The following is a 24,619-nucleotide window of genomic DNA, read 5'->3' as shown; positions in this document are numbered from 1 at the left end:
GGATACTGAGGCTCCAATTAAGCGTCAGTAAAAGCAGACTGCGCAAACATTAAAATGCTGTAATTTTTCAACCATAAAATCTCTTTTCTTTTATGGCACGACAAGTTAGTGTAAGTTTTGGTCTAGATATAACTCAGCAAACCAACAACCGTATGATATAGATAGGTAGCAGCAATCGTAAATTGTAGTTTCAATATTGAACACCGAATCGATTTGGTGCAGTGTTGGATTTTATGCCTACTCTTTATCTAGAGTTCTTTAATTCTTTACTGCGATCGCGATTTATGTTTTTAATCTAGAGTTATTTGGCTTCTGTTATTTATTGTGGTGCCTGAATAAAACTGATAAGATAAGATAAGATAAGATAATTTATTTATTTGCGAGAAAGTTGGTACAATAAGATGGAAATTTATGATTAGAGTCCTTAACTTTCTACTAAATTATTAGTGTGCAAATATTTAAGATAACAAAATAAATTTAAATTAATGTCAAATAGAATTAGGAGTCAAGTGCATTATTACAAATTTCATTAATTATATATATAGTCAAGTGCATTATTTCAAATTTCATTAATTATAGATATTACAATAGAAAGAGACAAAACAAAGTGACAAAATATTAAACTATGTTATTGATATCATCCTCAAAAAACTCATTTACCGAGTAATAGCACCTATTCAACAAGGTTTTGAAAAGTTTAGATTTAAAATGGCTTATATTGAGTTTTTTAAAGCGTTCCGGTAGCTTATTGTACACTCGTATGGCCATGCAGTATACGTTTTTTTGATATAAATTAATTCTTTGTCTAGGCACTACAAGTTTATTTTGAAATCTATTCGACCTGAAATGTGCTAATGCTAATATTTATTATTATTTATTATTATTATTAAGACGCAAGCATATACCTAAGTTCGTTGCTAAAACCATAATGTGGAACATAATATAGAGTTAATGCACGTCCAACTAAATTCCACTTTATGACACTTTAAAAGCACATCTGGTTTATGAGAGGAAACCAGACATTGCTTCCAAGTTTGCTATTGCCATCTCACTGCATCTCAGATTTTATGACCACATCAAAGCGTGGCGTAAAATTAGCGACCTAACAACGAAAATGAAAATGAATATCTGATGAGTTTACTCGACAAGTATAAAAGAATTTTTATCGTTGACTTTTATATCCGAGAGAAGTCTTTTCAAAGATGTTTTGACGGGATTAAAAAAGGATTGATGGATTTTTCAATTTTAAACATAAATTCTTCTGTATTCCATTCATTTTATAATCTTCATCGTCATAATATCTTCAAGATTGAAGGAAGTTATTGTCTGTATTAGTTGTTTGAAGCAGATAAGCCAACCCGTTAGTAAATGTTATTAAAATTATTCTTTTATGAGTCTGTGTGGAGTCTAATAAAATGTGTTAGATTGCGACCATCTCATTTCTATCATAAGATACCTACATCAGTTAAAAAATCATACTTCCATACAAATATACCTAATAAATGCGATCTGTCTGTCCGTCCATCTGCTAGCTTTTCAGGGCTCATCTGTTTTATCAATTTTGATGAAAAGTACAGAGTTAGCTTATTTACTTCTTGGAGGCTGTTACATCCTATGAACGGAGATAAATACCTACCTATGCTACTTTTTATTCCGGAAAATCATAAAGTTCCCACTTATTTGCAAGATAGCTTGCATCCCGGGGATGAATATAGGACCTATACTAATTTTATCGCGGAAAATCAATGACTTCCCGGTATTTTTAAAAACCGTAAAATCAACGCAGACGAATTCGATCAACCTATCAATCAATCAAGTCTAATCCACCTTCTTTTCTCTAGCTTGATATTTGACTATGTTTAAGCTAAATATCGCGCATGTAATTAGCCGAAATTCAGGTGCCATCTTATTCATACTTAATTGGGTTCGTAATCGTAGAAACAAACGATTCACTTGGTGTCCGTCGCATTCTTCGCTAATGACTCCAATGATGTCATTTATTATTGAGCCAATTCCCTTGAATTACAAATGACGGGCACGTCTCAGTTTTACGTCTCGAGGGAGCACTGAATTGTTGCACGTTGTTATTATTGTTAATATCCATTAGTGCAGTGTTATAGGTTTTTTTTGAAGGTCGATTCCGGAAAACCTGCATCAATCGTTATTACAATAGCAATTGATGTGATTGACCGAAGTTTTGGTATGTATTCTTGTTGCAATAATGCATTGTATCCAATAGTAAGCGAGCGTCAACCAATCAGAGGTGATTGCGATCGTGACATTAAAGCTGTCATTTACCGCAATCGAGCAGCTGATTTACCATGAACATACAATAACTGTGATCCATGGAAAAAGGATACACTTATTGTAGGTACCTATTTCCTACTTCCTTGCTGTGACCTCTTTTTGGTCTAGAAATGTTTTCCAGATTATCACACTTCACACTAATGTCACAAAAGCGAAAGTGTGTGTGTATGTGTTTGATGTTTGTTACTCCTTCACGCAAAAACCACTGAATGGATTTGGCTGAAATTCGGAATGGAGATAGAGAATATCCTGGATTAGCACATAGGCTACTATTTATCCCGGAAAATCAAAGAGTTCCCACGGGATTTCGAAAAACCTAAATCCACGCGGACGAAGTCGCGGGCGTCAGCTAATAAAATATAAAGTACCTAAAGTACCGAGAAACTTAAGTGGAAAGTACAGAATTTTATAAGCTTTGTTTAAAAAAAAGGAATAGCACGAAAATATCTAGAACTTAGTCTTCCCGTTTTTACCTAATTAGGTACACCCTAATTTTCCAGATCTTCTGGATTCGTAGTAGGTACCTACAAATCGTGCACAGAATTTGTACTGTGGCTCGAATCTAATACGTATGCTAATTTATGATAGCTCTCAGGAATTATAGATGTCGCCCCAGGCGCGAAATTACGACCCCTGGTATGCCCCCGTGTCACCCCTCTCACTTGCGCAACGCCATTTAGCCATTTGATTTTGCCAGCCAGAATTAAAATGCACTGAACTTTTTCACTGCTAATTGTGCTTTTTGCTGCACCACCGTTTTGTGACTATTTCGACCTGTATATGTTTTGTTTTTTCTCGATTTATTTTTAAACGCTATGGCCGTAGGAGCTTAGTCCTCGAATTTTTCCGTTTATTTAGTCAGTCATCATCATCATTATGGTTATCAACGCATTACCGGCTCATAACTGGACTGGACCCCCTCTAAGAATGAGAATGGTTTGGCCATAGTCCACCATGCTAGTCAAGTGCTGATTGGCAGACTTCACACACCTTTGAGAAAATTGTAGAAAAGTCTCAGCCATGCAGGTTTACTCACGATGTTAAATGATATTGAATTGCTTAAATCACACTATCACACTAATATTATAAAGGCGAAAGTTTGTGTGTATGTGGGTATGTGTGTATGTGTGTGTGTGTGTGTGTGTATGTTTGTTACTCCTTCACGCAAAAACTACTAGACGGATTTGGCTGAAATTTGTAATGTAGATTGATAATAAGTATCTTGGATTAGCATATAACATAGGCTACGTTTTATCCCGGAAAATCAACCAGTTCCGCAGATCCTAGATCCTAGAGAGAAACTATCACGCAGACGAACTCGCACGAATAGTTAGTCATATTGGTAAATAGCTGATGATGCCCGCCGCTTCGTGTGCGTGAATTTAGGTATTAAAAAAACCCGAGGGGGTTCTTCGATTTTTCAAGATAAAAGTAGTGTGTTCGTCTTTGGGATGCGAGCTAGATCTGTAGGTAATTTCATCAAAATCATTAAAAGCATTGATTTTAAAGCCAGATTAAAAGATAACAGGCATACAGACAGATAGACACACTTCCGCATCACTATTAGGTATGGATTATTATGATTATGAAGAGTTGATGTAAAGTTGGTTAGCGTTAAACGCACTGCCAAATAAATTAATGGCATAGTTATCGCAGCCTTTTGGCGAAAATATTAACAGTATTTATTAATTACCGCATTTAAAAGCGGAACGTTGTAGTGTTGAGAGATAAAATATGAAATAGAGGTTCATAAAGTGTAGCTATCATGCAAATTATATCTCGCAGAGTAAATTCGAGTAAACGGGCATCGTATCAATTTACGACATCGTTTTCACCAATTTGAACAACGTGGACGCTCTACTATAGAGCAATTTTAATACAGAGCACACTCGTACAATACTCCTGTACTACGTACTTACTTGCATTGCAATCGTCTATGTAGACGGTAAATTGTAGGTAAGTATATTTTTAACCCCCGACCCAAAAAGAGGGGTGTTATAAGTTTGACGTGTGTATCTGTGTATCTGTGTGTCTGTGTATCTGTGTATCTGTGTATCTGTGTATCTGTGTATCTGTGTATCTGTCTGTGGCATCGTAGCGCCTAAACAAATGAACCGATTTTAATTTACTTTTTTTTGTTTGAAAGGTGGCTTGATCGAGAGTGTTCTTAGCTATAATCCAAGAAAATCGGTTCAGCCGTTTAGAAGTTATCAGCTCTTTTCTAGTTTTCTTGTAGAAAAGAAGGTTAGATAACCCTTAGGTTCATAATATTCAAGTGTCAATTGATAAATGTCAAGCTGTCAATATGGACGTTGCCTAGATATACATAATTATTTATTTGAAAATGATTTGTCGGGGGTGTTGAAAATTTTTAATTTACACTTGTTTACATTATGTTTACACTACACCTATAAGGCATCATAATGTATTTTGTTTTTAACCCCCGACCCAAAAAGAGGGGTGTTATAAGTTTGACGTGTGTATCTGTGTGTCTGTGTATCTGTGTATCAGTCTGTGGCATCGTAGCTCCTAAAGTAACGAACCGATTTTAATTTAGTTTTTTTTGTTTGAAAGGTGGCTTGATCGAGAGTGTTCTTAGCTATAATCCAAAAAATTGGTTCAGCCGTGTGAAAGTTATCAGCTCTTTTCTAGTTACTGTAACCATTACTTGTCGGGGGTGTAATAAATTTTAAATTTACACTTGTACAAGTACAAGTTAGTACTTGACTGCTATCCCATCTGATGAGGATAAGTAAAGATATAGTCTAAGATGGAATCAGGACAAACTATGGGTATAAGGTATGGCAGTTTTATTATCTTCCGCCCTAATCGATTTTTACGCGTCAGTGTATTGGAGAACTAAATCCCTTGACGGCACGGCTTTAAAGCCTTCCACCGGACCCGGACATACCTACTCGTAGCGTTCTTTCAGGCATTTTTCTTCAATTTATGAATGCATCGAAGAATACTTGTACATTAAACGTTCTTGAATGCCTACTTCCGATAATAATGTAATTTCAAATTTTTTAATTTTTATATAGCGTAAAATTATTTATTTGACACGGATAAGGGCATTACACTCATTGATCTTCTGCATCTGTTTTTTTAATACTGGAGCAATGTTATTATTTAACTTTATATGGTCGTTACATCTCATTAATTTTGCTGGGGCGCTGGAACTTGCATAAATATTATTTACGACCTCCACAACTCTGCTACTAATTTTAAATGAATTCCCGCTTGTATTAAAATGAAAACTTCTGTTGTATTTTCTTAACGCGACACTTTTCTCCGTGCATTTTATTTTTTATTTTCCAAAGAGTTTGTTCGGAATGAAAAAATAAAAAAGGCACATGAATGATTACTTGCTTGTTTTTAAAGTTTTATTATTATCTCACTAATATTATAAAAGTTATTACTAAAATTATTGTAAAAGTTTGATCGTTTGTTACTCCTTCTTTGGATGGAAAATATTTTATATCGTTTACTGTTTCACACCACAATTACTCACTAAAAAGATTTAACTGAAAGGAACGAACATAACTTATACCAGTACCCATCTTAAATCGACACATAAGTTAGCTGCTTTTATCCCGGAAAATCAAAGAGTTCCTAGGAGTTTTAAAAACCTAAATCTTCGCGGACGAGGTCCCCGATCGTCTAGTATTTTATATTTTTTGAAGTTTACTAACTTTTTTTACTTGAGTACTTTGACTTGAAATATCTATAAGAATAGTTACGTAATGAATGTACCTTAAATCTAGAAAAATTTAAGTCATCAATTAAATTACGGGTTGAATATATAAAAAGAAAAGACTGACCAACTGAGTGACTGACTCATTAACGCTCAATCCTAACCCTTGGCCATAGAAAGCTTTTTGCACAGAGCTCTCCTTTATAATGTAAACAAGGAATAAGGCTGGATCCACGTTGTATCACTTAGCTAATTAAAATTGTTGATGTTATTATGCCTGGCTGCTATTGAGGAATGCCATTTAAAATTGTATAAAAAACAAACACATTGTTAAAAATATATCTGTAAGTGAAAATTTTTCCTTAGAATGTTCAAACAAGTATAACAGTAATAGCACAAGAAAACAGTAACAGTACGGTAGGGTGCTTTTTGTTCTTTGGCTTTAGGTGAACTTACGCGTAACTACTAACAATAATAGCAAGTACTTACAGCTATTTCCTTCTTTCCAAGTTCTATTCCCAAGATCCAACTATCTACAATGGAGCAACGATATGCAAATGCAATTTAAGCTAACAGCATTGTACCGAGACTTATCTAAAGGCGGCGTCCTATTGTTAGCGGGGAGATAAACGGAGCGGGTTTAACGGAATTAGCTGGTTTTCACCGTGGCTAAAGCCAAATAGTTCTAATTCCTAAAGGAATTGTTAATAGTTTGGGGTTTTGTTTATGTTTAAAATATTTAAATCTTTATAAAAGTTTTAACACCAACGGAAAATGTAGTTACAATTTTGGAAAAGAAACTGGGTTTTTTAATAATTGTTAAAATATTACTCTCGTGAATTAGACTGGCAAATCGCCAACAATAAACGCATAGGTATTATACTGTAGCATTATACAATACTTAAAGTAGTAATATTAGTATAATAGTTGTAAAATTGCTCAGGTAGATACCACTTACAATAAAGTAGGTACTTGTATTTGGCATACACTTAATCCAATTTACATGACTATGCATACAGCTTTAAAGTAGTGCAGATAGCCCCAACAATTTAGCTCTAAGCTTAATCCTTGAAGTTATCTACCTACTTTGTTCATTGTACGTTATGCACAAATATTATAGTTAGTCTAAAACACAGTTAGGTACCTAAATGAGATTTTAGAAAGTAGCTAGGTATCCTAACATTTCAAAAACTGTTATCTGCGACGTATAACAGAGCTAAGAGTTGTGCTCCCTTTTTTCATGAAACACAATACCTAATGCTCTATCACTTTTTTGGGATATGATGAGGTGGTTCTCTTCTCATAAAAACATTAAAGAAGCTTCCTAGTAGTAAAAATACAAGGTAATAATAAGAAATAAAAAAAGAAATAAAGAAGTAAAAAATTTATTTATAAAAAGAAAAGCTATCTTATCGTATATATTTTTGATTATTAAAACTTTTTTAACTAAAAATAATTACCAAAAACATTTTGAAAACAATTCTGCAATGGTTTTAAAGTTTCTTATGTTTACTTAGATAGGTTATCAAGCTACAATTTCCATGAAGGTACACCGTATAAGACTGCCTCTGGCAAAATGCCAAGTATTTAAGCACATGTAATTGCTACGCTGTCACTCGCACAGCTTACAATAAATATCCACTGAAGTTTGGGCAATATACGCTCGAGTGTCGAGCCAAGCTACACTTGGGCAAATGTGCATGTGTGCATAGCTTTGCATAATAAGCTTTGTGATACTGCTTGGGACGTTAAAGAGATGAAATGGTTTAACACTCTAGCGAACTATTTACCTAGTAGGTACAATTCTAACTTTATTGTAGTTCGTTAGGTGTGTTTCATCATCATCGTCAACCGTAGACATCCACTGTTGGATATACTTAGGTCTTTTGTAGGGACTTCCACGGTTCACAGTCTAGCGCCTCCTAAATTCAGATAGGTCTTTACAGCTAGTTCAACAAAACGTTAGTTAAACTTAAAATATATTAGTTTCTTTAACGTGTCTACAAAATTACTTGTATCATTGTGTACTTGTGACTTGTATTTTAATTATTGGATTGAATTATTTCAAACTAGAGGATGATTAAGGTTTTTAAAGATCCCGTGGGAACTGTTTGATTTTCTGAGATAAAAAGTTGCCAATATCAATTAGGTACAGGGACGCAAGCTAACTCGGTACCAAATATCATACAAATCGGTTAAGCGGATGGGTCTTTAGAAATCCCGCGGAAACTGTTTGATTTTCCGGGATAAAAGCCTATGTCCGTCCCCGGGATATAAGCTAACTCTGTACCAAATTTCATCAGAATCGGTTAAACTGATGGGCCGTGAAAAGGTAGAGACAGACAGACAGACAGACAGTCACACATTCGCATTTATAATAGGTATTAGTATGGATGATAACCTAATTGCGTTGTATGGAGCGAGCAAGCGACGGAGAGACCTCTGTATTATTACATTATGCTTCCACCATCATTTTAGGAAAAAATGCATGTTAGCGCAGCTGTGAAAAGTAAAATGCTAATTTATTGATTACGAACAAGCAATGATAGTGTGACATACCGTTGTGAAATTTGGACGGTTATGTCCACGCTATGTGACTATTATATAGTAGTAGTACTAGTAGATATCTAGAATAGAAAATAATTTAATATCGGACTTACATTATGTATTTTTGCACTAAATTATGAGGGACATAACGGTCAGTTGCACTAGCCTAAGGCCCGATCCACGATAGCCTGGCGCGAAGCCAGACAAGCGTACAGATTTATGTTCAGTTTAATATTTTCATAGACTTTAGGTTCTATATTTTTGACCGCTGTGTGCTTTTGTCATTGTTGGTCTGTGAAAATATCGCTTTTAAATTTTACAAGGGAAAATTTTCTCGACTAAATTTTTTTTACATCGCATAGTTACCTACTTGTACTAATTATTGTAATACTAGGTGATGCACACGACTTCGTTCAAATTCCTTGTGTAACCTACGCCACTCTTATTCGCCTTTCTTATCACTCTTAAAAAATGATGTCGATCTTTGCTCCGTGATTGAAGAATAAACCAGTGAAACAACAAACTAACAAAACAAACCAAAAAACAAAACACACTTTCGCATTTATCATAAACTAGAGGATGCCCGCGGCTTCGCCCGCGTGGATTTCAGATTTTTTTAATCCCGTAGGAACTCTTCAATTTTCCGGGATAAAAATTAGTCTATGTCCTTCCCCGGGATGTATCCCAAGTCTATACCTTTCATTAAAATCGGTTCGGTGGTTAGACCGTGAAAACGAAGCAGACAGACAGACAGAAAGACAGAGAGGCACACTTTCGCATTTATAATATTAGTATGGATATTAGTATGGATGAAGTGGGTAATTTTTAGTCTTACAACCCTAACTATTATATTAAAAGGGTTCTTAAAATTTACATTTTAAATAGTAACGTCGTGGGGCTACGTTCCATAACATACCTATTACCTACCTACTCGTGGCTCTTCTAAACTTTGATTTTATATCTTAGTGGACACGTCTTTTGCCCAGTAGAACTTTAATACGCTATCTATAGAGAAATAACAAGAATATTTTATGACAAATTTTATAGAGTTATTTATGGACACGTAGCTGTATGGGCTGTACCTACAGTAGTTTATAAAGGTAATGGTATAGGCGTTAGGACCAAAACACACATGATACTTTTAGCGATTTTGCGACTGTAGGTATAGCGATAGCACAGAACACCTCCAAGGTGTTGAAATGGCGACTTCGAATCGAAAAGCGCGGTGTCGGCATACTTACTCCCTTAGAATATTAGATGGACAGACGACATCAAACGAGTCGCAGGGAGCCGCTGAATCTACGGGGCGCAAGATCGCGGTATATGGACGACGGACGTCTCTACAAAAGACCTATGCCCAACCGTAGTTGTTTATTGGTTGGCGACGACTACAACGCTATTGCGCTTTAGCGACTTGTTTCATTATGCATTGTTGTAAACAAAATTGCAACTGGCTTTCCTATGTGTGGAGTAAATGTTCAAACGATGTCTGCATAGCTTCCGATGCTGAATACCAAATATGCAGAATAAAAAGTTTAATTGCAGCTTCTGTTTCTAATTCTTCTATTTCCAAAAAATAATCAAATCATCGATTGTTGAAATCTATAGAGCGCACTACTTTGCTTAGACTTAAGTTTTAGTTAAAGCGAGACAGATTTATGCCAGCGGTATAACGCTGTCTTGTTTTAACAGTGTCTCTGATCTCAGCCTTATAAAAGTATCTTGTGTGCTTTTCCCCTAAGTTTGTACAGCGTGACATAAAACCGACGACCCGTGAATCTAGTAGCAGTTTGGTACATGATATTTTTCTAACTGAATATTTTATTAGGCGTAAAGATTTCAGGGCTTTATAGTCCACAAATTCTGTACGTGACACGTTTTACTCATAAACTATAACGGAGTAGTGTTATGATTTAGAAAGACTACAGATTTTTGTTTTCACGACTGAAAATATTACGTGCCTAATACCGAAACGACTCTGAAACTACCTATTATGAAGAAGTATTTTATCATAAACTCTATCGCTCACCCCGGCTTCGCTAGGATGTATTTTCAGAAAATCCTTTCTTAGTGGGGTTCAGGCCACAGGAAAAATTTACATGCAAAACCTCAAATTTCGATAACCAAGGTAGGTGCGTAGATATTATGTCAGTCGTCAGTTTGCGTTTTTATACCTAGATTTTTCTTTTCTTACCTTTTTCCATAACAGGTTAGCGCACAACTACAAATTTATAAAGATGGTTCAGTCTATACCGTAAACCAACAAAATAAACGAATCGTACGGGCCTATATGAACATAAATGGAAACAACCTGTTGAAAATTTCGTTAAGTAATGACTAATTTTCACGAATTATTCTGACTTTAAATTAGCATGAAAATAGGTAATCTCCGGAGAACGTAAGTTAACTCATTAGCTGTAATATTAAGAGGAAAGTTTTTGTATAATGGCCACAAGTTGAGTATACGTCGGATAGCACGAAATAATGTATTAAATCTCTAGACACTTCTTTGCTATGTAACACTTATGGTCAGTTTTCGGGAAAACGTGTAGAAATTACAGATGCTTTACGTACATAAACTTTAAAAATAAATAGAATACCTATAAATTATATTTCTTCACTTCGTTCTTCAGATAGCTATACCTACCTAATAATTTTACCAACTTACCTACCTATAATAATTAAGGTGTTCACGCACTTGAACTGCACTGCAGCGGAACTGCGCGTCGCGTCAGCGCCCCGCACGTATTCTCTCCAGCCGCGCCGCGCGGCTGTGACGTAAGCGCGGCGCGGCTGGAGAGAATACGTGCGGGGCGCTGACGCGACGCGTAGTTCCGCTGCAGTGCAGTTCGAGTGCGTGGGCACCTTTAGGTATAATATTATATCTTCGAATGAACTGACTTTTGACGAACTTCTTGGCGCAGTGGTGAGCGTTTTGGTCTTATTAGTGGGAGACTCGGGTTCGATTCCCGGCAGAAGCAGTGTGTAATTTATTAATTTCTAAATTTTGTCTGGTCAGGGTCTGGTGGGAGGCTGCGACCGTGGCTAGTTATCACACTACCGACAAAGCCGTACCGCCAAGCAATTAAGCATTTCGGTACGATGCCGAGAAGAAACCAAAGGGGTATGGGTTAGTAAAAAAGATTCCGACGAATTGAGAACCTCCTCCTTTTTTTGAAGTCGGTTAAAAACTGCTAAACTTCTCCCAGGTTAGACCGCTTTTATTATCGACTGCATCATCACTTACCACCAGGTGGGATTGCAGTCAAGGGCTAACTTGTATCTGGAAAAAAACGAGAAGAAATTAGCCTACATCACTCCTAACGTACCTACTTAGTGCTAGTAGTGCTAGAGCTGTTAATGTTCCGTCAAAATTATTTCAGCTGTTGAGCAAAAATATACCTACCTACTTACAGCCAAAAACTTTCAGAACAGTGTTTGGGTATATAAGCCTAAGAATAGGCAGCTATTTCGAAATCATATTTGTTGTATCTATGGATTTTTAGATTACGTGTCTTGCTAAGAATTTAATCTTCTGATTAAATTTGAACAATCATTAAAATTCAAGAATTCCTAATCTACGTTGTTATTTTAAGGACATTGTAGACTGTCTACGAAAATGAATTCGTCGAGTTCAAACATAAAATTTAATTAATGCGAGAATGAATGGGCGTTATCCTTTTGGGGATGATCTTGAGTTTTCTTCTACGAGAGATATTCTTTTACGGTATCCATACTAATATTATAAATGCGAAAGTGTGTCCGTCTGTCTGTCTGTTTTTCTGTCTGCTAGCTTTTCACGGCCCAACAGATTGACCGATAATGAAATTTGGTACAGAGTCAACTTACATCCCGGGGACGGACATAGGCTAGTTTTTATCACGGAAAATCAAAAAGTTCCCACGGGATTATTAAAGGCTCATCCGTTTATCCGATTTTTATGAAATTTGGTAGGTACCTACTACTACAGATGTAGTTTGCGTCCCGGAAATTGACATAAACAACTTTTATCTCCGAAAAGCAATGAGTTCTCGCGGGAGTTTTAAAAACCTAAATCCACATGGACGAAGTCGCGGGCATCCTCTAGTATTATGTAGTTCAATTTCGTGTTGGTCCTACACCAAATTGATGTATATGTATTTTTTGTACTAAAAACCTTTTCAACTGCACAGTAAAAACACATTATAAGTAAGAGGAAGAAACATTTCACGTCACGTCTGGAGACATATTGCTTTTACATAAAATATAGGACGGCGGAGTTATGTTTGTTTTAGTCAGCATATTGAAATGTAACATTTGGGACGGAATGTTTCAGGCCCCGGGGAAAACATGCCGATATGAATACGGCGCTGGTGCAGAAAAACAATTTCACTCAGGTAAGATTTAGTACCTTTTACTTAGCTTCTCCGGGTTCCGTACGCGAGAGTGCCAATGGGACCGCTCTTAAAGTTTATTAAATTGTTAAAGTTTAAGGGTATCTGGCAGGGGGTTGCCACGATATTAAGGTTTCTGGAAATGCATGACGTGATTCCTAATAGATAGGTACTATTCCGGAAAAAAAGTAAAAAAATTAGACCTTGTACTTTGAGGTAACATTTCTTATACTTTTGTTACCTGATATCTCCCAAAGCCACTATGACCAAACTGCTGATCGATACTCCGATCGATTTTCTCTATAGGTAACATACACCCCCAATTAAAAAAAAAATTGTGAAATTTATCATTAAAAAAAACCATAATACACGCGGTTGAGGACGCAGGAAAAAGCTAGCTCGCCATTATGTCAGAATAATCGAATTATTATCCTCAAATCTCTCGATTTTCAATAATAACAGCAATAATTTCTACCAAAGAAGAATTCCTAACAACACGTCATTTTATTTTCCAAGTAATCGATCGTGAACTGTTGTTAGACTCTAAGTTGTTCCAAGAGAACGTTGTTTGCTCTCCGTCGTGCAAGATTAATGATGGCAGGACGACAATACACAGGCCCCGGGAGGGGAATGGGGATGTCGGCACAATCTCTCGCAGAGCACAGTAACACTCCACTGGTATTTGCCCTAATTGCACGTAAATATTCACACCGTCTCGCACCTATGCTGGTACCTTGTACAATTTATAAATGAGCCTCAATTACGGGCTTTATTCAGGAGTAAATCTGATGCTTACGCAACAGCTACTCTGTCATTATCATTTGCGAATACAGACAGAAAGAAAGTACACTTAGGAAATGTATATATATGTAACATATATGTAGTATCTCGATCGCAAGATTAAAAAATCGTAAAAAAGAAGGACCCAGACATGAGGAGATCCATAGGAGTAGGTACCAGAGTAACCGACATATAGCTCGATTAAAGGCTTCAATTTTGTTTACCTGTTTGTTTGCGAAGACTTTTATTCTTCTATTTTTTTTTTAGCCTGTGTACGTACCTAGTACTAAATAGATCAAAAATTTTTTTTTTATTCACTTTCATTTTTTATATAAATAAATATACCTACCTACGTACCTATCAGATTTTGCACGAGCTCTCATAGCATTTTTAGAACCCCATTATTTGGGAAAGCTAGATAAATGGCCACGTGACAGCGGGATTGAGTAGGTACAATCGAGGATTTCTCGGTCGAACGGAAAGTAGCGAGCGGATTTAAGCACGCTCTTACACTAACTTAGCTCTCGTAAAGTAAACGATGAACCTTAACATTCCATTGCATATTTTTAGCTTTTTATGAAATAGGTATTTAGTATTTACCCACTGACCTCTAAATATACAAGTAGGTACGCTGGACTTGCGATTGCTGACCCGTTTTTGACGCAAGATTTTTGCCATCTTGGCGTTACCTGACAGCAGTAGTGAGTGTCATATACCTAGCGTATGTCAGTAATGAGACAACTGTCAACAAAGTGTCAACATGAACATCAATTGATACAATTGTCAATTTTAATTCCCTGTACGCTCGGTAGGGCGCTTCAAATTGATACAAAAGTAACTATCATTTGGTATGACAATTACATTTATACACGGAACCAAAAGCTTAATTTGCTATAATCCGCTGAAACAGACAAATCTGTATGGTGCAACATGCAGCATGCAATATGCCCCATCCGCCCTCCCACTGCTAAACATGCACCAAGCAAGCAATACGCACCACCACCACGCATCACCACACAAATCTCAAAACCATTCGACACAAGTTTCGCCCCGACACCGGAGGCGTGCATTGTAAGCTCTACAGTCTACAACTCTATATCTCCTGACGAGCATAATTATGTAGACCTTACAATGCACAATAGCAAAGTAACGATCATGATAATTTTTAACCCCCGACCCAAAAAGAGGGGTGTTATAAGTTTGACGTGTGTATCTGTGTATCTGTGTGTCTGTGTATCTGTGTGTCTGTGTATCTGTGTATCTGTGTATCTGTGTATCTGTCTGTGGCATCGTAGCGCCTAAACGAATGAACCGATTTTAATTTAATTTTTTTTGTTTGACAGGTGGCTTGATCGAGAGTGTTCTTAGCTATAATCCAAAAAAATTGGTTCAGCCGTTTAAGAGTTATGAGCTCTTTTCTAGTTTTCTCGTAGAAAAGAAGGTTAGATAAACGTTAGGTTCATAATATTATGTCAATTGTCAAATGTCAAGCTGTCAAGCTCACTTGTCGGGGGTGCTATAAATTTTTAATTTACACTTGTATACAAATTGAGTAGTTGTGAATTTGATAAAAATTTGTTCTTTTAATAACTGAAACCCTCTAAGTATTATTATGTTTAAAAGTATTTCTAATTGTTCCCACACGCACCGACGAAAGCTCTTATTAGGTACATAAATGTGTGGAACACCATTTCCAGCGTGTGTATTATGTCCATTTTATATAGTATCTACTCGTACCTTTATAATAAGTTATATACTTGTTTTGAAGAATGATAAGGTTTAGTAAAGGCTGGCAGATAAACGAGGGAAAAGGGATTTTATGTTTTCCCTCTTTCTTAAATCACTCTTTATAAGTGTACATTGTAGAGACAGTATTTATTGAGGATTATACCAAGAAGCGAAAATTGTACGTCTATGGATTATACGGTGTCCGAGTGAAACTTACATAGAGTTTATTTTAGAGCGGCTGTGTGGTGCTTTTCCTGCATATTCCATTCACACTCGCATGCAGACACATACGAACACACATACGAACACACACACCCACCAACACACACACACACACACACACACACACACACACACACACACACACACACACACACACACACACACACACACACACACACACACACGCACACACACACACACACATGCATAATTTAATACAATATTCATTGATTTTTAAGATTGTTACATATATATTTTCTTGTCTTTAGTACCATATTTTGTTAATCTGGAGGTGGGCGTTAACAACTGCAACACAGTTTGTACCTAACTAACGCAGTTGTTATCGTTGTTTATTTTTAAGGCAATGTTAATTGTAAAATAAAGATATTTATCATTTTCATATTTAGTAACGGGACGGCGGGCGCAACGTTAGCAAGTGATGTACACGTCGTAGCAGTGTACGCGACAGGTCGAGATGTGAATCGGGATGGGGACACGCCACACACCCGCACAGCCTCCGCGCTAACCCGGTGCGGGATAGCGCGGGTGACGTGCGGGTGTGCAGGGCGTCTCCCCGCCTCTTACCCCGATTGCCATGACGACATGTCGCGAACTATAGGTACAGCGGATTGTAGCAAACTAAACTTGTCATTTCTTGTTTTCAATAGTTTCAAGTCCGTCAATCCAGGGAAATTGATGAGTCAGAGAATCGAGCGAGCTTGTATAAAGGCCTCTCGGGAGAACAATGTCCGCCCGCCTTTCAGCGAGCTTCCCTACGCAATTAAGCGAAGGTTTTTGTTCGGCGCGCTTGCCGCTACTACATTATCGGTACACAATAGTAGCAATGATTTGCGAAAATGCCGAGATTATTTTTTTTGCGAGATTCACGGAGGCCGATTTGTGTGATTTGTAATCCCTCGTCATGCTATCGGGGGAAAAGTTTATGCTAAATTGAATCTTACGAAGAACATTACTGAGAGAAATGTGATAGGTATTTTTATTAGACAGATTTCGCCCTTAGCTGATCTGATGACAAAATGCTTAATAAAGTACCTACTTGAAAATGGAACGCGGTAGGAATCTAGACGAGAGTTCTCTACTTTTTTTTACCCAAATACAGATTAGATCCAGACAGAAATTGTGAGGTTGAGACGCATAGGACCACCTAGCATTTTAAGGTTCCGTACCCAAATGGTAAAATGGAACCCTATTAATGTCACTCTGCTGTCTGTCTGTCTGTCTGCTAGCTTTTCATGACTCATCAGTCTTACCGATTACCAGGGGTACAGAGTTACTAGCATCTCGGGGAAGAACATAGGCTACTTCTGGTCCCGAAAAATCAAAAAGTTTCCATGGGATATTCAAAACACAATCCACATGGACAAAGTCGCGGGCATCGAAACCGAAAAAAAAATGTTCAACGGCGTTTCTCGTTAAACATATATGTAGCCACCATTAACGTACAACGGCATTCACGATACCGTTTGGCGTTATACGCTTTTAACCTCAATTAAATTGGCATTAGTCGTTAACAAACTGCGCGAGCTAACTATTTTTTGGCTGACCCGGGAATCGAACCTAGGACTTCATGTGCAGTCGAACAAGACTACCTAGACCAACAAGGCAGTTAAGTAGGTTATGATAGGTATATGTATGTAGCTATCGGGGTTTCAATTAACATAAATCCGTCGATAAATCCTGGGATAACTACACAAATTCGCATGAGCCGCGACTGATTGATGTTGGCTGTCAGGAGATTAATATCATTTACATATGAAACGGCGCTTGCCGCTTGCTTGCTATGGACGTAGACTTGTGTCTGAAACTTTGTGGGGAAAGATTTATTTATAGGTACTCAATATTTATAGGTCATTAGGTTTGTTTTGAACATAACTAATATTTCTCCTTGCTTGATAAGTAAGTAGGTGCCTACTGTACTATTGTGTAGGTGTAATAGGACCTGTGCTATCGGCACACGAGTAGATATCCATATTATATACTCGTGTGCTATATATAGGTGTGAGTTCAAAAAAGTTTAATCACATTAAGTTTTAAATTAAGTTTACGATCTTTAGGAGTTTTAGATCATTTCTTAAGGTATACTCTGGGCTTATTTTAAAGAAGAATTGCCTAAAATTGAAGCGCACCTTATTTATAATACAAAAAATTCAAATTTCAGATGCTGTTATCCCGACTGAACATGAAAGAAGATTACTGAAGTTACATTACAGAAGACAGAAGATAGAAGAAGAGAAGATATAAAGAAGATAATACTTGGCACATTCGTGATCTACCCTGTAGATCCGGGCTTTTGTAGCTTTGGTTTACATCAGAAGCTCGTCTCTACAGGTATCTCACGGCTGGAAGACCTCGCTACTTAGATCTACGTCCTCGATTAGAAGATTCATTCATTAATTTAAATACTAGCTGATGCCCGCGACTTCATTCGCGTGAAATTAAGTTGAGAATCCCGTAGGAACATATCGTTTTCCTGTAGTAGGGGTAGTATGAGTAGGTACCTAGTACATAGTGATGGTCCTACAAAAGTAAAGTTTTGTACATTGCTTGTACCTACATGAATGATATAGTTCTATTGTATACCAGAAAAATTAGTAGAAAATCTGAAAACACATAGAAAACAGGCGAGTACAATTTGACGGTACAATTTGTACTTAGGTACATGCCTAATGGTGTCAGAGCTCGCAACTATTTTGGGAAAGAAATTCAGGCTTCCCATTTGTTTGTGTTCCGCGAATAATTTATTGATATTTTTATGGATATTTTTTAAAACTTGATTTAAATTTTTAAACTCTGATAAAGCTGCATTTTTATGCTAAATACAAAATTTGGGGTGTATAATTACATCACACTTCATACTAATATTGTAAAGGCGAAAATTTGTGTGTATGTGTGTATGTGTATGTTTGTAAGTCCTTCACGCAAAAACTACAGGACGGATTTGCCTGAAATTTAGAATGGAGATAGATTATACCTTGGATTAGCACATAGGCTACTTTTTACCCCGGAAAATCATAGTCCCCACTGGATTTAAAAAACTTACATCCACGTGAACGAAGTCGCGGGCATCAGCTAGTTCTGCCATATTTATTATTCATGCATAAGTAGTGTGTATTATTGTTATTACTAAGAACCTATACTATCACAAAATTTCAGTTATCACAAACATTAGCAGCCATTAGATGATCAATCTTGTATCAGTTCGATTCGTGACCAATCACAAATATTCTAGATATCTTTCAATCTAATAACTAAATCATCACATAATATCACACGATCTAAAATCACATACTGATATTAGGTCTAATGACTGCCTAAAGGAAAATAAACTGATAAAAGAAAAGATATAAATAGAGTTCTCGTGTACTTCAAGTCTACTTAAAATATTTTTTTTTCCTTTAATCAGATTTTTTCTTTGATATGAGTAGATGCAAATCAGGCCTATGCGCATTTTTTATTTGTTTTTTTTTTTTTTAAACATTCTTATGACACTGGTTCTTGGTTCTTGCCGTGTGAAAACTTCACAGCGAGTTGTTCCTGAAAACCTACCACCACCTATTACTAACCACCACTACATACTAGTAACACCATGCAATTCAATTTCTAGAATAGATTAGTTAGATTTTACTTTTTTTTAAAGGGGCTGGTAGATCTTTGAAGTTAACGTAAATAAATGAAGGGGAAGTGTAAAGGAACGGCAGAGCGGTAGCCCTAAATAAAGCACACCCATTGGCTGCGGGGGAAAAACCCAATGGGATCTAATGCAGGTAGTCCTTGCTCATTGCCCAGACACCAGAGAGGTGATTTGATACCGTACGAACTTATGGTTTAGACTTACGATTTGTGTGTGTTATAATTTGAGTTACCTTAATAGACTTTTTCAAAGTAATGCAACGTAAGTCATACGAGTACCTACCATGTAATATTTTACGCCAGTCCGTGTTATTCGATATGTAGACTACTCGCTAAACTAAAGGCGTGTGGCTACATCATTTAATTTTTTCTCCTGCCGATCTTTTTCTAAAACTCAAAAACTTTCTTTTAACTTTAAACTCGAAAAAGTAGTTTTTAATCATCGCCAAAAAATATAGGAATACCTATTCAAAAACGAACGTTTTGTAAGACAACGTAATTTTCAAAAACTGGTGTTCTAAAGAATAATTTGCTACTTAGGACCTAGGTTTTTAGTTTGATACTATGTAGTTTTTCTAAACTCTCATGTTTTTTGGCGATAACTCAAAAACTGGATACTTTTTGGGGTTAGCCGCTTTTTAGAAAATGGTTGACTGCATTTTCTCCTTGGTTGGTATCTACTTACCTACATATTATTTTGAGTGTCATATTTTTTTTATTTTTAGGACAATAATACCACCGTAGTGGGCCTAGTGGGTAATAATAATATGAAATAAAGATTTTGAATACTGTTGCATTCCAATTATTTTCCCTGGTATGTTCCCTGATGAATATCTTCGGTCGTCTTCGAGCAGACGTATGGTAGGTAGGTACCTACGTACTGAAACATTTTTAACCAAGGTCTGTTTATTAATCCTAACTACAACCTAACTTAATTGGGTGAGTATTATTATCTGAACCAGTGGCATAAGTATATAGAAACTTCTACCTCGGTACTGCGGTAGGTAGGTACCTACTCTCGGTTAAATTAATCAGTAGGTACAAATAGGTTTTAATTTTCCCTGTTAACGGTAGTTTTTTTCGAGAAAAGTTGTATTACCATCCCTTTCATAATGCTGCTTGTGGAAAAGGATAGCGCTAGATTTAGATCTGTCAGGTTAGTTAAGAGATTGAATTGAGAATTGAGATTGATTCTATTTTTAGCTAATTCTGTTGTACACAAGCTTTAAACTAAATTGAAAGGTCTAAATCTAGCATTCCTTTTCCGCAGGCAACATTATGAAATGGATAGCAATTTATTTAGTTAAACCTGCAATTTTAGCTTAAGGAATATAGAATTAAACTCAATTTCTCTCCTAATGAAGTTAGGATAAGGGCTAGCGCAGCATATAAGAATGTCTATGGCGCTGTTTTATAGTTATCATGTCTATTGTCTAATTAAGTACTTGTCTATGGCATCAATACGAGGCGGGGCGACGTCCTGCACACCCGCTCACCTGCAGCGAGTTAGTGCGGGGGTTGTGTGGGGCGTCCCCACCCCGGTTGCCATCTCAACCTGTCGCGCACTATACCTACTTGCGATTTTCTCGCTTCAATTCCATATAAGTACCAGTAACCACCATTATTACTCATGGTGGAAATAAAATTCAATCAAAAGTTCATCATAAGTTTTTATCCGCAACAATTCTATAAGTAGGTAGTTATTCACCATCATTACCTATAGGTAGTGTAAATTACTATAACTCGCTATTTACACCTGCTCTGTTCAAGTACCTACTTAGTTTATTTTCTTAGTTCGATAGCACCTATCTACATACATTATAATTAAGTACTTAATTAACAATATGGCACGAGTCTTAAACACCTAAGTCTATTTTATGTAATTTTATGTATGGCACATATTATAAAACTGATACAACGTATACAGTTGTAGCTATTTGATGCCTACGATTTAATTAATAATATACACGAGTCCTATATAAGTCTATTTTATGTAATTTTATGTATGGCACATATTATAAAACTGATACAACGTATACAATTGTAGTTATTTTATGCCTACGATTTAATTAATAATATACACATTACACAATCTCAATAGGTACGGCGTTGTTTGATATTATAATGTAGGACCTGAATAGGTGATAGGTATAAAGGTACTTAGGTACTTTATTGCACATGTGGTATCTAACCGTAAACATAATGTAGTTAGGTATTGTTAAGCTTTCGATTTATGACTGCCTTAGGCATTGGAGAGATCAAGAGATGCAATATGTTGGTGTAGGTACCCACATACCCTACCTACCTCCTAGTAGGTAGGTACAATGTTAACGAGATAACCGTGCTTATGTAGGTATGTCTATCTACCTACTCATGTGACCTGATTCCACGGAATACCTACTTAATTATATTTTTAACTAGCTGATACCCGCAACTTCGTTCGCGTGGATGTAGGTTTTCTAAAATTCCCGTGGGAACTCTTTGATTTTCCGGGATAAAAAGTAGCCTATGTGCTAATCCAGGGTATAATCTATTGCCATTCTAAATTTCAGCGCAATCCGTCCAGTTGTTTTTGCGTGAAGGAGTAACAAACATACACACACACACACACACACACACACAAATACAAACTTTCTCCTTTATAATATTATTAGTGTGATGTCTGCATTTGCAAAACAATACCTACCTCTTACCTACCTATAATTCTTCAGGTCTTTATTATTTCAAAATATTTTTTCATGTCGTCATTCTGAATGATAAATGTCAGAATCAACCTATCAAAATATAACTAAGTAAGTAGGTACTGCGATAATACATAAAATTGTGTGCTAAACCTATCTAACTCGCGTAATTAAAATAAATTATTATTTGTAGAAAGTACCTAATAGATAGGTTTCTTTTCGATTTTATTAGGTGTAATTTTATGTATTTCTTTTAGATTAGGTAGTAGTATCATAATGTATTTTTTATGTATGAGACAAGAAAGCTACTCGACAATAGATGGCGCTGTTTGTATTTTCAGCAGTATGCTGGTTGTCTACTCTGAAAGGTTTGTTCCTAAAATTAAGCGGTAGTTTATACCTATCTGACGAAGTTTTTTGTATAGATGGCGCTACCACTACCTTTTACATATAAGTAGGTAAATAATTTAAATTAATAGTATAATAAGTAATTAATTAAAGTAAGTAATATTAACCAAAAAAAATTGACATTTTTTTTGGTTAATATTACTTTCTTTAAATTTCTCGAAATTTCTTTTTTTACACTTACAAAGCCTATCCTTGCTACGAGTAAACCGTGCCTACCTCTTTTGATGTATATGGCATGTCTTAATTTTTTTAGTATACTTACCTACTTCTTCAGGTAGGTACAGGTACCTACCTACTTTCTGTTCTGTAGGTCTACTTGATGGCTTATAAAATAAATTGCGCTCTAATATTATGTGGCAGTTCAATAAGATTACCTTATTGCCTATTGTCTTACAGATATTGTCTATACAACATACATTATCTTCCATCACCGATATCCAGTTTCAAAGACCTATCTTGTTTTACCCTACTTAATAAAGCCATACAATAAAATAGGCTTCTTATAAAACGGCAGTTCAACGTATACTGGTCGTTATGGAGGTATAAAATAAATCACCTGGCCTACAACAGCCCGCCCATTTTGAGTTGCTTATCGAACATTGATTAATAGCTTATGACAGAGTATTTTTTAATAGTTACCTAAAACTGTCTCTAATCGGACCTACAGTGCAGCCGCGAGGGTGTAATGAGGTGATCGTTGATAAAAACTTATGTAGAATGCTTTAAATATTTTTATAATAAGTAGGTACGTACCTAATACCTAATTAAGATGCATACCTAATTAAAACAATATTTTAGATCACTTATACCAGGAATGGCGTTAATATTTAACGAAAATGAAATTCTGCTAAAAATGGGGTTTAGGTAAGTTTAGGTATATTATATTCAGAGTAAAAGCTACTTTCTAAAATCTTCACAAACCCATCTTCTGTAGGTACATGACTTCATGTGTCTAGAATAAGTTTCGTCAAGTTCATTTCAGCAGTTTAGACGTGAAAAGGTACCTATAAGTATTATTAATGAATGTAAGTATGAGTAAAAAATGTATATAATTGATAAATAGATTTTCATACTAAAATCAAATAAATTATAGCCATACTTCCGCATTAATATCATTAGCTCGCTGCCGTGGGAATGCCTTTTTTTATTCTTTTATTTAGAGGCTTTTGGAATACCGTTAGTAAATCCAACCTTATTCTTTGTCTATTTAGTAATAAAGTACTTACTCAAAGACTTCCTTTCAATGTTAATAAACTTGATTCCTTGCAATTATCTTATCTCTCCCTAAACAAAACAAAAAGGGTTGTGCTAATATCAGGGCCGGTGTAAATTTGCAACATCTAAACTCATCTGATTGATGCCATCCATTTATCACTCCCCTCGTTTGCGCCTCTCCGATCGTCCATATCAAAGTTTTAAAATGGGTCACGGGGTCTTCCCTTGATTACTTCGAGGCACTTCATAATTAAAATTCCAAAATCGATATCGAATTCATATTGTTATTACGTATTGTTCAAGAGCATTGAACTAAATTATTAGTAGGTCTATCTAACTATTATTAGAAGGGCTATTACAAACGAAAATCGTGTTAGCTATAAAGCTGTAAGTACCTACAAATTATTATGTAGGTAAGTACCTAAGTATGAGTGGACATCAAGTTGTAAAATAAAAAAATAAAAAAAACGCATTAAAAAGTGTAATTTTGTATAAATATTTATATGATACTCTATGTGATCAAATGAAAGATTCGTATTAGAGGATAGAAATGAGGAGATTCGTAGGTGAACCAGAGTAACCGACATAGCTCAACCGGTTGCAAAGCTAAACTGGCAATGGGCAGGGCACATACCTACTTAGTTCGAAAAATCGATGACATTGAAGTCCCAAGGTACTAAAATGACAATTTCCCCATTAGGTGGACAGACGTTATCATAATTTATGAGTCGCAGGGTTCAGGCGGCGGCCTAGTAGTAAGACCCTAGTAGACCCTAGTGGTCTTTCCAGACCCAGGTGGAAGTCCCTATAAGAGAAAAGACCTATGTGTCCAGCAATAGACGTCTATCGGTTAACAATCAAATGGTGATGTTGATTTAAAAAAAAAAAATTACCAATATCACTCAGGATGATGTAAGTATTCTAAAGATACCTCAAAATAATTACCTACATCCAAATCGTCAGATGGTCATTAACTTCAATTTGAATAATGCATATTTTGTACCTACATTGGT

The sequence above is a fragment of the Maniola jurtina genome, chromosome 10, assembly GCF_905333055.1.
Source record: "Maniola jurtina chromosome 10, ilManJurt1.1, whole genome shotgun sequence".
NCBI classification, from domain to species: Eukaryota; Metazoa; Arthropoda; class Insecta; order Lepidoptera; family Nymphalidae; genus Maniola; species Maniola jurtina.
Note: the sequence above shows the minus strand (reverse complement) of the source record.